At 47.9% G+C, this 14,069-nt stretch overlaps 1 protein-coding gene across 4 annotated transcripts in view; it reads right to left on the bottom strand.

The window, feature by feature from the left end:
* LOC132828474 (DENN domain-containing protein 2D-like) overlaps positions 1-14,069 on the bottom strand; it is an 81,304-nt gene that overhangs the window by 43,243 nt on the left and 23,992 nt on the right. The window lies entirely within an intron of this gene.

Here is a 14,069-nt window from a genome sequence, read left to right as displayed (position 1 = left end):
GGTCACTGTCTGGGCCAGCATTTATTACTCGTTCCTAGTTACCCTCGAGGTGGTGGGGGTGAGCTACTTTCTTGAACTGCTGCAGTCCGCGTGCTTTTGTTAGGCCCATAACATTCTTAGGGATGGAATTCCAAGATTTTGACCCGACAGTGAAGGAAGGGTGATATATTTCCAAGTCGGAATGGCGAATGGCTTGGAAGGGATCTTGCAGGTGATGGTGTTCCCATGTACCTGCTGTTCTTGTCCTTCTATATGATAGAGGACACAGGTTTTAAATGTGTATCAGAGGAATCACAGATGTATAGCACAGAAACAGCCTTAATGAATTTCTGTGGAGCATCTTGTAGATAGTACACACTGCTCCTACTGTTGGTGGTAGAGGGAGTGGATGTTTGTAGATGTGGTTCTGGGTTAGTGGTGCTGGAACAGCACAGCAGTTCAGGCAGCATCCAGGGTGCAGCGAAATCGATGTTCCGGGCAAAAGCCCTTCATCAGGAATAAAGGCAGAGAGCCTGAAGCGTGGAGAGATAAGCTAGAGGAGGGTGGGGGTGGGGAGAAAGTAGCATAGAGTACAATAGGTGGGTGGGGGAGGGGATGAAGGTGATAGGTCAGGGAGGAGAGGGTGGAGTGGATAGGTGGAAAAGGAGATAGGACAAGTCCGGGCAAGTCATGGGGTCAGTGCTGAGCTGCAAGATTGGAACTAGGGTGAGGTGGGGGAAGGGGAAATGAGGAAACTGTTGAAGTCCACATTGATGCCCTGGGGTTGAAGTGTTCCGAGGCGGAAGATGAGGCGTTCTTCCTCCAGGCGTCTGGTGGTGATGGAGCGGCAGTGAAGGAGGCTCAGGACCTCCATGTCCTCGGCAGAGTGGGAGGGGGAGTTGAAATGTTGGGCCACAGGGCGGTGTGGTTGATTGGTGCGGGTGTCCCGGAGATGTTCCCTAAAGTGCTCTGCTAGGAGGCGCCCAGTCTCCCCAATGTAGAGGAGACTGCATCGGGAACAATGGATACAATAAATGACATGGGTGGATGTGCAGGTAAAACTTTGATGGATGTGGAAGTCTCCTTTAGGGCCTTGGATAGAGGTGAGGGAGGAGGTGTGGGCACAGGTTTTACAGTTCCTGCGGTGGAAGGGGAAGGTGCCAGAATGGGAGGGTGGGTTGTAGGGGGGCGTGGACCTGACCAGGTAGTCACGGAGTGAATGGTCTTTGCGGAAGGCGGAAAGGGGTGGGGAGGGAAATATATCCCTGGTGGTGGGGTCTGTTTGGAGGTGGCGGAAATGTCGGCAGATGATTTGGTTTATGCGAAGGTTGGTAGGGTGGAAGGTGAGCACCAGGGGCGTTCTGTCCTTGTTACAGTTGGAGGGGTGGGGTCCGAGGGCGGAGGTGCAGGATGTGGACGAGATGCATTGGAGGGCATCTTTAACCACGTGGGAAGGGAAATTGCGGTCTCTAAAGAAGGAGGCCATCTGGTGTGTTCTGTGGTGGAACTGGTCCTCCTGGGAGTAGATACGGCGGAGGTGGAGGAATTGGGAAGATGGGATGGCATTTTTGCAAGAGATAGGATGGGAAGAGGTGTAATCCAGGTAGCTGTGGGAGTCGGTGGGTTTGTAAAAAATGTCAGTGTCAAGTCGGTCATCATTAATGGAGATGGAGAGGTCCAGGAAGGGGAGGGAGGTGTCAGAGATGGTCCAGGTGCCAATCAATGGGGCTGCTTTGTCCCAGATGGTGTCAAACTTCTTCAGTGTTGTTGGAGCTGCACCAATCCAGGCAAGTGGGGAGTATTCCATCGCAGTCCTGACTTGTGTCTTCGAGATGGAGAACAAGGGAGTCAGGAGGTGAGTTATTTGTAGCATTTGATCTGCTGTTGTGATCACTGTATTTATGTAATGAGTCCAGTTCAGTTTCCAGTCAATGATAACTTACTGTGTTGTTGTTACTGGAAGATTCAGCAATGGTTATACCATTGAATGTCACAGGATGATGGTTAGATTTTGTCTTAATGCAGATGTTTGTTGCCTGGCATTTATGTGGCCCGAACGCTTCTTGCCACTTGTCGAAACAAGTTCAGATCTTGTTGTATTTGAATATCTGTTGCTTCAGTATCAGAGGTGTCGCAAATGGTGTTAAACACTGTGTAATCATCAGTGAACGTCCGCACTTCTGACCTGATGATGAAGGGAAGGCCATTGATGAAGTAGCTGAAGATGGTTAGGCCGAAACTCTGAGGAACTCCTACAGAGATGTCCTGGAGCTGAGATGACTGACCTCCAACAACCACGACCATCTTCCCATGTTCTAGGTACGACTTCACCCAGTGGAGAGCTTTCCCCAGATTTTCACTGACTCTAGTTTTGCTAAGGCTCCCTCATGACAGACTCAGTCAAATGCAGTCTTGATATCAAGGGCAATGTTCGATGGCTGCTCTTTGACTGGTGTGGATGTGATGGGCTAATGAATCCTTTTCAGTCCTCACTTCACCTCTGGAATTCAGCTCCTTTGTCCATGTCTGAGCCAAGGCTGTGATGAGGTCAGGAGCTGGGTGGCCCTGGTGGAACTTGGGTGTGGCTGAGCGAGTGCTGCTTGATAGCACTGTGGACGGATGGCTCTTTCCATCATTTTACTGATGGGGCAGTAATTAGCCAGGTTAGCTTTGTCCTGTTTTTGTGTACAGGACACCCCTGGACAATTTTCCACATTGTTAGGGATTATTGTCACAGTGCCAATATTGTCACTGTGCTAGATCAGCTTGGCTAGGGGAGCAGCACGTCCTGGAACACATACATAAAACAAACAAATATGGATGCTGGAAATCTGAGACAAAAGCAGAAAGTTTTGGAGAAACTCAGCAAGTCTGGCAGGATCTGTGGAGAGAAACAGAGTCAATATTTCGAGGCCAGTGAACAAGGCAATGGAGTATTCAGTGAATGGCAGAACATGAGGAAGCTCAGAGGAATACAGCTTTGTCAACAGATCCCCAAAAGTGGGAGGCGAGGTTAATGGGATAGTAACGAAGGCACATGGGGACAATTGCATTAATCAGTTAAGGCAGAAGTAAGAGCAGGGAGGTTATGTGGAGCTGTACAGAACTTTGGTTAGGCCACAATTGGAGCACTGTGTCGAATTCTGGTCCCCACACTATAGGAAAGATATTATTGCGCTGGAGGGGGTGCTGGGGAGATCCACCAGGATGTTGCCTGGGATGGAGCATTTCAGTTTTGCAGACAGACTGGATAAGCTCAGCTTGTTTGGAGCAGAGAAGGTTGAGGGGGTACTGACGGTGTGGGGCATGGACAGAATCGATAGAAAGCAGCTATTCCCTTCAGTTGTTTGATCAATAATAAGGAGTCATGATTTTTTAACTGAGAAGCAGGAGATTTAGAGGGGATTTGAACAAAACTGTTTCTCCCAAGTGGGGGTCTGGGAGGGTACTTTAGGCAGGAAACCTCACAATGTTTACAAAGAGACAATGATGAGAACTTGAAGTATCATAACATTCAAGGCCATGGGCTAATTATGGGAAAGTGGAGCCAGGTATATTTAAGGCCGTACAGATTTGATGGGTTGATTCTGCGAATTTGGAGGTCCTGCATCATCAGAACAGATGTGACAGAGATAGAACAACTGGAAGAATGCAGTAGAGTATTTACAGGAAGCAGGGCGTGAGGATTTATCGTCAAAGTAGCTGGGGGAGTCAGTGGGTTTGAAGTAGCTATTAGTGGCCAGCCAAGCCCCAGAAACAGAAACAGAGATGTCGAGGAAGGGAAGGGAGGGAGGAGTCAAAAATGGATGATGTGAAGGTGAGGGCAGGGTGGAAATTGGAAACAAAACTTGATAAATCTTTCCAATTCAGAGTGAAGCAGCACTGACGATGTCATCAATGTACCGGAGAAAGAGTTGTGGGTGGAGACCAGAGTCGGACTGGAACAAGGCGGCACGGTAGCACAGTGGTTAGCACTGCTGCCTCACAGCGCCTGAGACCCGGGTTCAATTCCCGACTCAGGCGACTGACTGTGTGGAGTTTGCACGTTCTCCCCGTGTCTGCGTGGGTTTCCTCCGGGTGCTCCGGTTTCCTCCCACAGTCCAAAGATGTGCGGGTCAGGTGAATTGGCCATGCTAAATTGCCCGTAGTGTTAGGTAAGGGGTAAATGTAGGGGTATGGGTGGGTTGCGCTTCGGCGGGTCGGTGTGGACTTGTTGGGCCGAAGGGCCTGTTTCCACACTGTAAGTCTAATCTAATCTACCCCACCAAGAGCCAGGCAGAGCTGGGGCCCATGCGGGTAGGCCTGGTCACCTCTCTGATGTGAAGGAATTGGGAGGATATAAAGGAGAAATTGTTCAAAGTGAGGATGAGCTTGGGGAGGTGAAGGAGGGTGATGGAGGATGGGCACAGTTCAGGCCTGTTGCACACCCTTCCCCTTTCTCTACAGCCCCATCATCACTACAAGTACCACCCTTCCCTCAGCTACCTTCCATTCTGATAAAGGGTCACTGGACCTGGAACGTTAACTCTATTTTCTCTCCAGAGATGCTGTCCAAACTGCCGAGTTTCTCCAACACTCTGCTTTCGTTTGAGCCCCTGGCTTGATGGTAATAGCTGAGTAGGCTGCAGATTGTGTTTGAGTAGGAATCTGCTGCTGAATGCCTAGTCTTGAGGTGTTGGATCTATTCAATGTCTGTCTCATTTAGCATGGTGATAGTGCCACATTATCACACACTCGGTGGTATTCTTAATATGAAGCCAGGACACATTCTGTGCCCCTGACACCCTCAATGGTTCCTCAGATGGTGTGCAGCATGGATCAGGACCGACTCATCTGCTGGATGTGTAGGATGGACAAATAGGTTGTAATCAGTAGATTTACTTGACCTTGTTTGATCTGGTGCCCTGGACTCCCAAAGGAAACTCCCCCTCAACTGTATACCACTGTCCCACCTGTCTGCCCTGCTCATGGAGCAGGACAGGACAGAGCCAGAGATGGTGATGTTGTCTGTAAGGTGTGTGTGATGTTGATGCGATGGTCAAGAAGGCACAACAATGTCTCTACTTCCTCAGGAGGCTAAAGAAACTCAGCATGTCGGAAAAGACTCTTACCAATTTTTATAGATGCACCACAGAAAGCATCCTATCCAGATGCATCACAGTTTGGTACGGCAACTGCTTTGCACAGGACCATGGGAAAATTAGAGAGAGTTGTGAACCCACCCAGTCTATGAAGCAATCCAACCTTCCACCCATTGATTGCATCTATTCCTCTCACTGCCTCGGGAAGGCAGCCAACATCAAACACCCCTCCCCCTCCCCCCCGTTATACTCTCTTGCAATGCCTTCTGTTGGGCAGAAGATATAAAAGCTTAAAGACACGTATCAACAGATTCAAGAACAGCTTCTTTCTTACTAATACTGGACTTCTGAATGGACCTCTCAAACTTTAAATTTAATGTTGACCTCATTCTGTGCAGATTCTGCGCAGCTGTAACAGTGTTTTCCTCACTCTGTTCTAGTACCCTAACGCACTTTGTATGGTATCATCTGCCTGTACTGCATGCAAAACAAAACTTTTCACTGTACCTCAGTACACATAACAATAATAAATCAAATCAAATGATGCCATGAGTATGACTATGTCAGGCTGTTGCTCGACCAGCTGGTGAGGTAGCTCTCCCAATCTTGGCACAAGCCTCCAAATTCCAACCTTGTAATTGTCATTTCTGGTGTGGAGGTCGATGACAGATTGTGCCTCTGGTTTTGCTCCTTTCTGTAGGCATTGTAACTGAACGGCTTCTTAGAGAGTACATCGTCATGGGTCAGGAGTCACATGTAAAGAGACCAGTTCAGGACGGCAGATTTCCATTCTTAACGAATATCAGTGATCTTGGGTCCACGTTCCCTGTGCTTTTTTGGGTGACTATGTTATACCGATGGCCTTTAGTTCTTTTCTTTCCCAAAGATGAAGCTTTCTCTTCCAATCCACTCAAATAATACCTTTCATGACTTCAAAGACTTCAAAGGTTAATCATTTGAAAGAGAGATGAGGCATGCCTGCCAACCGTTTCCTCACAGTTCCAGCATCGTCCTGAAAAACCTGCTCTTCAATATTCCCAGATCCTTTACGTGATACACAGAGGAGTCCGGTGCATACGACTCTCATTGGGTTTTGATACAGGTTTGGTCTAACGACTTAGCAATGATACTCTTTCTGCACTGGAGAGTTTCGACGATCCTATTCTCTGACTCCACCCTGAGCTTTCCAGTAACATGACCCCTTCCTTTTCACTGCCTCACACTTATCTGCGCCAAACTTTACTTGCTTCATTTTAGCCCATTTGTAAGTTTATTAATATGTATCTCACTCTCATCTCACAGCCCCTCCATCCCAATTTGGCATTATCCTCCGATTTAGAAGTTATGGCTTGATTCTAGTGTCTCGTCGTGAATATAGACTGTGATTGCCGGGACCACTGCTGTCCAATGTGTGGCACCTCCCCTCCCACTCACTATCACCCTGAACAGACAGCCTTTATTTCCACTCTCCAGGAGCCAGCTAGCAATCCATTCTGGCACCTCTCCCTGACTCCATACCCTCTCAACTTTGTTGAGTGGTCTCGAATACCTTTCACAAACCCTGGTTACACTTACTATATCCCCATGTTCCCATTCTCTGTGCTGCCTTCTCAAAAAAAGTCAAAAGTTGGTCAAGTAAGATTTTCCTTTTTGAAATCCACTAACCACTCATCTTTCTAGTTTCCATATGCCCCCACTATCTGCTGCCCATGATTTTCAAGATGGTAGAGTCAATTGCTTTAAAAGGCACTGCTAAAGCAGCCTTAGTCAGTTGCAGCACATCACATGGATAGTATACACTGATGCTGCTATAAATATATAACAGAGACAGTAAATGTGTTGGGTACTGGACAGGGTGTTCATCAATAAGGCTGCATTATATGGTAGGCTGCAGTGGAAGGTTAGGTGGCACAGAACCCAGGGCGAGCTGGCAAATTGGATACACTATTGGCTGGATGGTAGGAAGCAGAGGGTAATGGTGGAAGGATGCTCCTCAGACTGGAGGCCTTGGCTAGAGTACCTTAGGAATTGGAGCTGGGCCCATTGCTGTTTGGAATCTACATCAATGATTTGGATGAGAATGTACAAGGCATGATTAGTAGGTTTGCAGATGACACTAAAATAGGCAGCATTGTGGACAGTGAAGAAGGTTATCAGAAACTGCAGCAGCACCTTGATCAGCTGGGGAACTGAGCCTAGAAATGGCAAGTGGATAAGTGTGACGTCTTACATTTTGAAAATCAAACCAAGGTAGGGGTTTCACGGTGAATGGTAAGGCCTTAAGGAGTGTAGTGGAACAGAGGGACCTTGGAGTTCAGGTGCACGGTTCTCAGAAAGTGGAGTCCCAGGTAGACAGGGCAGTGAAGAAGGCTGTTGGTACAATGGCCTTCATCAGTCAGGGCAGTGAGTATAAAAGTTGGGAAGTTATGTTGCAGTTATACAGGACATTGGTTAGGCCATACTTGGGATATTGTGTTCAGTTTTGGTCACTTTGTTATAGGAAGAATGTTATTAAACTGGAAAGAATGCAGAAGAAATTTACAAGGATTTTGCTTGAACTCAATGGTGTGAGTAATAGGGAGAGGTTGGACAAGCTGGGACATTTTCCTTTAAAGTGTAGGATACTGAGGGGGGGAACTATTAGAGGTGTATAAGATCACGAGGGGCATGGATAGGGTGAATATTTCCCCAGAGTTGGGGAATCAAGGATGAGAGGCCATCAGTTTAAGGTGGGAGGGTAAAGAATAAAAGGGAACCGGAGGGGCAACATTTTTACACAGAGAGTGGTACACGTATGGAATGAGCTGCCAGTGGAAGTGGTTGATGCAGGTACATTAACAACATTTAAAAGGCATTTGGACAAATACATGGATAGGAAAGGATTAGAAGGATATGAGCAGGGAAGCTGGGTTAACGTGGATGGACATTTTGGTCAGCAAGGACCAGTTTGGACCAGGCGGTCTGTCTCTGTGCTGTAGGACTCTAGGACTCAGAGTCTACTGTGGGACAAGTTGAGTACAGATGCTGGAACCTGTGGAAGGCTACACAATTGAAACTGATAGAGTCTGCCATTGTTCAACGTTGCACTCATCTCTGAATAAGAAAGTTATGGATTCAGTTTAGAAGACCAAAGCCCATATTCTCGCTCTGACACCGGTGCAATACTACAGGAGTGCTGCACTGACAGACGTGGGGTTTTTTGGATAAGTTCCGAGACTGAGGCTCCATCTGCCCTCTCAAGTCGATGTAAAAGATTTGCGGGCACTGTTCAAAATAGTTATCCCTAGTGAATATTTATCCCTCAATCCAAATAATTAAATAGATGACTTGATCATTATTACATCAGTGTTTGTGGGAGATTGGACAGATTAGTGCTAGGTTTACTCCATTACAACAGGGACTGCATTTCAAAAAGACTGAACAGCATTTTCAAATTTCCTGAAATGATGAAAGACTTGAGCTCGGTGTTTTTTTGGCTGCTATCAGCAGCCTTTAAGACAGCACATCCCAATTAGTCCAACTTGCTGCAGGAGAAAAAACTTTTGCAGCTTATCAGAAATTTGCGTTCCCCTGGTTACTGACTGTCCTGCCAGTGAGAATAGATTCTCCTTCCTTTAACAGATCCTCAATAGGTCAGCAGCAGCTGAGAGGCACAGTTCCTTGGCTATATTTAGATATATGCGCAGACTACGTACAGCTAATATATAAGGGTCAAAAACATTGCCATGGAATAACGCCATCACATGCCTGGAAACTATCAGATCGCTATAGCAACGTTTCCACATTCTGGCATCATCCATAAATAAGGAGGCTCCCAGTGCTGGGATTGCAAGTTGTGGAATCACTGGGACTTTCCAACTTCTCAGCTTGTTGTCAACATGTGCAGCTCAGAATCTCACAGCACCACTTGGGCTGTGGGAGTGAGGGTCCCCAAGAGTGAGGGGCCCTCTACAGCTCAGACTGTGCAAGTGAAGGTCCCTATACAGACTGTGGGAGTGAGGGTCTCTACATTCTCAGACTATAGGAGGGAGGATTGTCACACACTCAGGCTGTAGGAATGAGGATCCCTGTACAGTTCCACAGAATCCCTGCATTCCTTAGATACCTACACTATACACTTTTCAACTCACCCTGATGTCAGTGTTACCTCATGGGTCGTAAACTCTCTTCTCAACCAGCAGGTCATGGGCTGATGCCATGCTTTCGATACATGTGTATTGCAGTGTAGGCTGGGGGGCTGTGAGAGCTGCTATCTTTCAGGTGGAACCTGACAGAGTTATCTAGGCACAGGAGGAAGCTACTGGATGTTTCCAGACCCCCTCTCTGTAGAGTAATCCTGTCTGTTCCATTGCTGGCTCCAACTCCATAAACCTGAGAGTTTACTTCCCTCAAATCCACATCCAATCTTTTTTTTTTGAAATCATTCATTATCTTCAATCCATCCCCCTCATGGGCAATGGATTCCAGGTCATGATCACTCAGTCGGTGTAAACAATGCTCCCTCACACTACCCTAGCACCTCTTAGCCAAAGCTCTTAATGTCTCCATGTTGCATCAGTGAAATGAGACAGCTTTGCTCTCTGTCCCTTATCTTGTAATGATGCTGCGTCTGAATCCCAAAATACTAAGCTGTTTTAAGCCCTTAATTCCAAAAATGTTTTCTGTTTAAAGAGGACTGTGACAGAGACAAGAATTGCGTGTCTAACAAATATTTTGTGTGGGGCTGATGATGGGATGTAATATTTAAAGACGTCAGAGACACTTCAGACTGGACTGTGATCTCATGTGACTACAAAGATAATGAGGGGTGGACAAGTCTCTGCTTAACAGCAAGCCCGTTTCCCTGTGGATTATGTCTCAAACTGAAGACTCGTTTATATTTTGTCCTTTGAAAAATACACAATGCCAAAGGTTTAAAGAAATCAGTATCAGCTGAACTGAAATGGACTAGTGGGACTGAACACTCCCAACTGTACCATCACAGTCAAAGAACTATCCCCTAATTACCTCACTGGTGCAAGCGAAGGAAGACTGTCTATCACTCAGAGCTGCAAACCAACTGAAAAATTAGGACAAAGGAATCTCAGTCAGCCAACAAAACCAAAAATCTCAGAATCAACTGTTCAGCTACCAACATCAATGCTACCAGGAATGTCCACCACAACAATCACTATTTTCAACTGTTCCCTCTTCATAAACAATGCAGAGAATGATCAATGTACCTGTTTTTAATAACTTTATCCCTTTGGACTCATCTCATGGAATACAAGGAGAACTAGCCATTTGGATACAGCTCTGGTTCAAAGGTAGAAGACAGAGGGTGGTGGTGGAGGATTGTTTTTCAGACTGGAGGCCTGTGACCAGTGAAGTGCCACAAGAATCGGTGCTGGGCCCTCTACTTATTGTCATTTACATAAATGATTTGGATGTGAGCATAAGACGTATAGTCAGTAAGTTTGCAGATGACACCAAAATTGGAGGTGTAGTGGACAGTGAAGAGGGTTACCTCATATTACAACAGGATCTGGACCAGATGGGCCAATGGGCTGAGAAGTGGCAGATGGAGTTTAATTCAGATAAATGCAAGGTGCTGCATTTTGGGAAAGCAAATCTTAGCAGGACTTATACACTTAATGGTAAGGTCCTAGGGAGTGTTGCTAAACAAAGGGACCTTGGAGTGCAGGTTCATAGCTCCTTGAAAGTGGAGTCGCAGGTAGATAGGATAGTGAAGAAGACGTTTGGTATGCTTTCCTTTATTGGTCAGAGTATTGAGTACAGGAGTTGGGAGGTCATGTTGCGGCTGTACAGGACATTGGTTAGGCCACTGCTGGAATATTGCATATAATTCTGGTCTCCTTCCTATCGGAAGGATGTTGTGAAATTTGAAAGGGCTCAGAAAAGATTTTCGAGGATGTTGCCAGGGTTGGAGGATTTGAGCTATAGGGAGAGGCTGAACAGGCTGGGGTTGTTTTCCCTGGAGCATCGGAGGCTGAGGGGTGACCTCATAGAGGTTTACAAAATCATGAGGGGCATGGATAGGATAAATAGGCAAAGTCTTTTCCCTGGGGTCGGGGGATCCAGAACTAGAGGGCATAGGTTTAGGGTGAGAGGGGAAAGATATAAAAGAGACCTAAGGGGCAACTTTTTCACACAGAGGGTGGTACGTGTATGGAATGAGCTGCCAGAGGATGTGGTGGAGGCTGGTACAATTGCAATATTTAAGAGGCATTTGGATGGGTATATGAATAGGAAGGGTTTGGAGGAATATGGGTTGGGTGCTGGTAGGTGGGACTAGATTGGGTTGGGATATCTGGTTGGTGTGGACAGGTTGGACCGAAGGGTCTGCTTCCGTGCTGTACATCTCTATGACTCTTAATTCTGATCAGAGTGTCGGCGTGTTGTCTTTAGTAATTCGTCTTGTGTTCAGTAATTAATAAACTCACCCTATGTCAAAATGATTCTTTTTAAAGTACAAGTTAAGTTTGGTCTGGGAGAAAGGGATGGGATCATTTTTAAACTAACCTTATCCTTAAACTGAAGTTCCAAAGAAGAGACTTTGAAACATTAATTCTTGTTTCATGACTCTTAATTTCAAAATTCTGACAAAATTAAATGAAGCAGACCAAACTAAAGACATCCCATTAGCTGGGATGGTACAATAAATAGCAGACAGATTCAAAGATTTGGGTTAGAGATGCTGTGGCGGGGGTGTGGGGAGGAATATGAGCGAGAACCTCATTCACATACAAAGAGACAATGACTTAAAAGTTGCTGACAGTGAGGAAGGTGTGAACAGAGATAACTAATAATTTCAAAATTAAAACCGGATGAATACCCAAGGGAAATAAACTTGCAGAGCTGAAAATGTGTTGCTGGAAAAGCACAGCAGATCAGGCAACATCCAAGGAGCAGGAGAGTCAACGTTTCAGGCATGAGCCCTTGCTCATGCCTGAAACGTCAACTCTCCTGCTCCTTGGATGCTGCCTGACCTGCTGTGCTTTTCCAGCAACACATTTTCAGCTCTGATCTCCAGCATCAGCAGTCCTCACTTTCTCCCAAATAAACTTGCAGGGCCACTACAGAGAGCAGAGAAACAGGAATTGAGTTGTTTTACAGAGAGACAGCATAAACTAGAGGGGCTGAGCAATCTCAATTTGTGCTGGAAGGGTGGGATTTAACAGCTGTGGCAGTGGCTGGAGAGCTGCTGGAAACCTGGCTTGTATCCTGCACTGAAAATGTGTCGCTGGTTAAAGCACAGCAGGTCAGGCAGCATCCAAGGAGCAGGAAATTCGAAGTTTCGGGCCAGAGCCCTTCATCAGGAATGAGGAATCAGGCTAAGCCTTAGCCTGCCTGGCACACTCTCCTCATTCCTGATGAAGGGCTCTGGCCCGAAACGTCGAATTTCCTGTTCCTTGGATGCTGCCTGACCTGCTGTGCTTTAACCAGCAACACATTTTCAGCTCTGATCTCCAGCATCTGCAGACCTCACTTTTTACTTGTATTCTGCACTCCCTTGGGAGTAATCCCCGACCGTAATCCCCGACCAGCTCGCCTGGTGGGAGTAATCCCCGACCGTAATCCCCGACCAGCTCGCCTGGTGGGAGTAATCCCCGACCAGCTCGCCTGGTGGGAGTAATCCCCGACCAGCTCGCCTGGTGGGAGTAACCCCCGACCAGCTCGCCTGGTGGGAGTAACCCCCGACCGTAACCCCCGACCAGCTCGCCTGGTGGGAGTAACCCCCGACCAGCTCGCCTGGTGGGAGTAATCCCCGACCGTAACCCCCGACCAGCTCGCCTGGTGGGAGTAACCCCCGACCAGCTCGCCTGGTGGGAGTAACCCCCGACCAGCTCGCCTGGTGGGAGTAACCCCCGACCGTAATCCCCGACCAGCTCGCCTGGTGGGAGTAATCCCCGACCGTAATCCCCGACCGTAATCCCCGACCAGCTCGCCTGGTGGGAGTAATCCCCGACCAGCTCGCCTGGTGGCTCCACAGGGGAGTGCGCCGCCTCAGACACTCCAGTACGGCTGGATCACCCTGGTGCTCCTGATGATAGGGTGGACTCAAGGTCAGGGGTTATCTTCCCAGGGAGGGTACAGCCTTTGTTCAGTGGTGTACCCCCTCTACTGGGGACAGAGTAGCTGAGCAGGAGTATTCAACATCTTCCCCCACCCCCCAGCCTCAATGCAGGCATACCTGTCAGGACTTTGCTGGTGTTTTCTGCATGACGCGACTCCCCCCTTCCCAACTCGATAAGACCCTTAGGATCTCAGTTAGCCTCCAAGCAGGGAGACTGTCCTTGATCTTTCCTGCCCTAATGGTACAGGTGACTGGTGCTCCAAACTGAACCTTCCCAACCCACCCTCCCATTCCTGCCAGACTCCTGGATCACTTCTGATGGTGAGCATTAAAATCACACAGCATCCAATCCAGCTCAACAGAACATTAACCCATTTGTGGAGTGTGGTTCAATCTCAGTGACTGATCTCACAATCTACACTCGAGATCTATCAACACACCAACTCATACACCATCCCAGCACCACTTAGATTTACAATCCCACTCCATACATTACAGCAGTGGCCTGGCAACTCAACTACACTGGCTTCAAACCACTACATCCTACTCCCACCACCATTCAGTCTCTATCCAGTTCACCCCTCACTGTTAGCCTCTCTCCCCTCAGTCCCTTTCCCCTTGTCCACTCTCCCCTCAATCCTTCATCCCTCAGTCCCTCACTATCAGCCCCTCTCCCCCAGTCACATTTCCCCTTCTCCCCTCAGTGCCTACCCCCTCCCTCAGTGCCCCCCCAACCCCCAGTGCCCCCTCCCCTTTCCTCAGACCCCTCCCCCCTCAGCCCCCTGTGCTCCCTCCCCTTTCCTCAGACCCCTCCCCCCACCCCCCAGTGCCCCCTCCCCTTCCCTCAGACCCCTCCCCCTCTCTCCCCCAGTGCCCCCCCTTTCACCCCCTCACCCCCTCCCCTCTCCCCCCCTCACCCTCAGTGCCCTCCC

The sequence above is a fragment of the Hemiscyllium ocellatum genome, chromosome 26, assembly GCF_020745735.1.
Source record: "Hemiscyllium ocellatum isolate sHemOce1 chromosome 26, sHemOce1.pat.X.cur, whole genome shotgun sequence".
NCBI lineage: Eukaryota > Metazoa > Chordata > Chondrichthyes > Orectolobiformes > Hemiscylliidae > Hemiscyllium > Hemiscyllium ocellatum.
The sequence above is the reverse complement of the archived record's forward strand: the minus strand, read 5'-3'. Positions and strand labels throughout refer to the sequence as shown.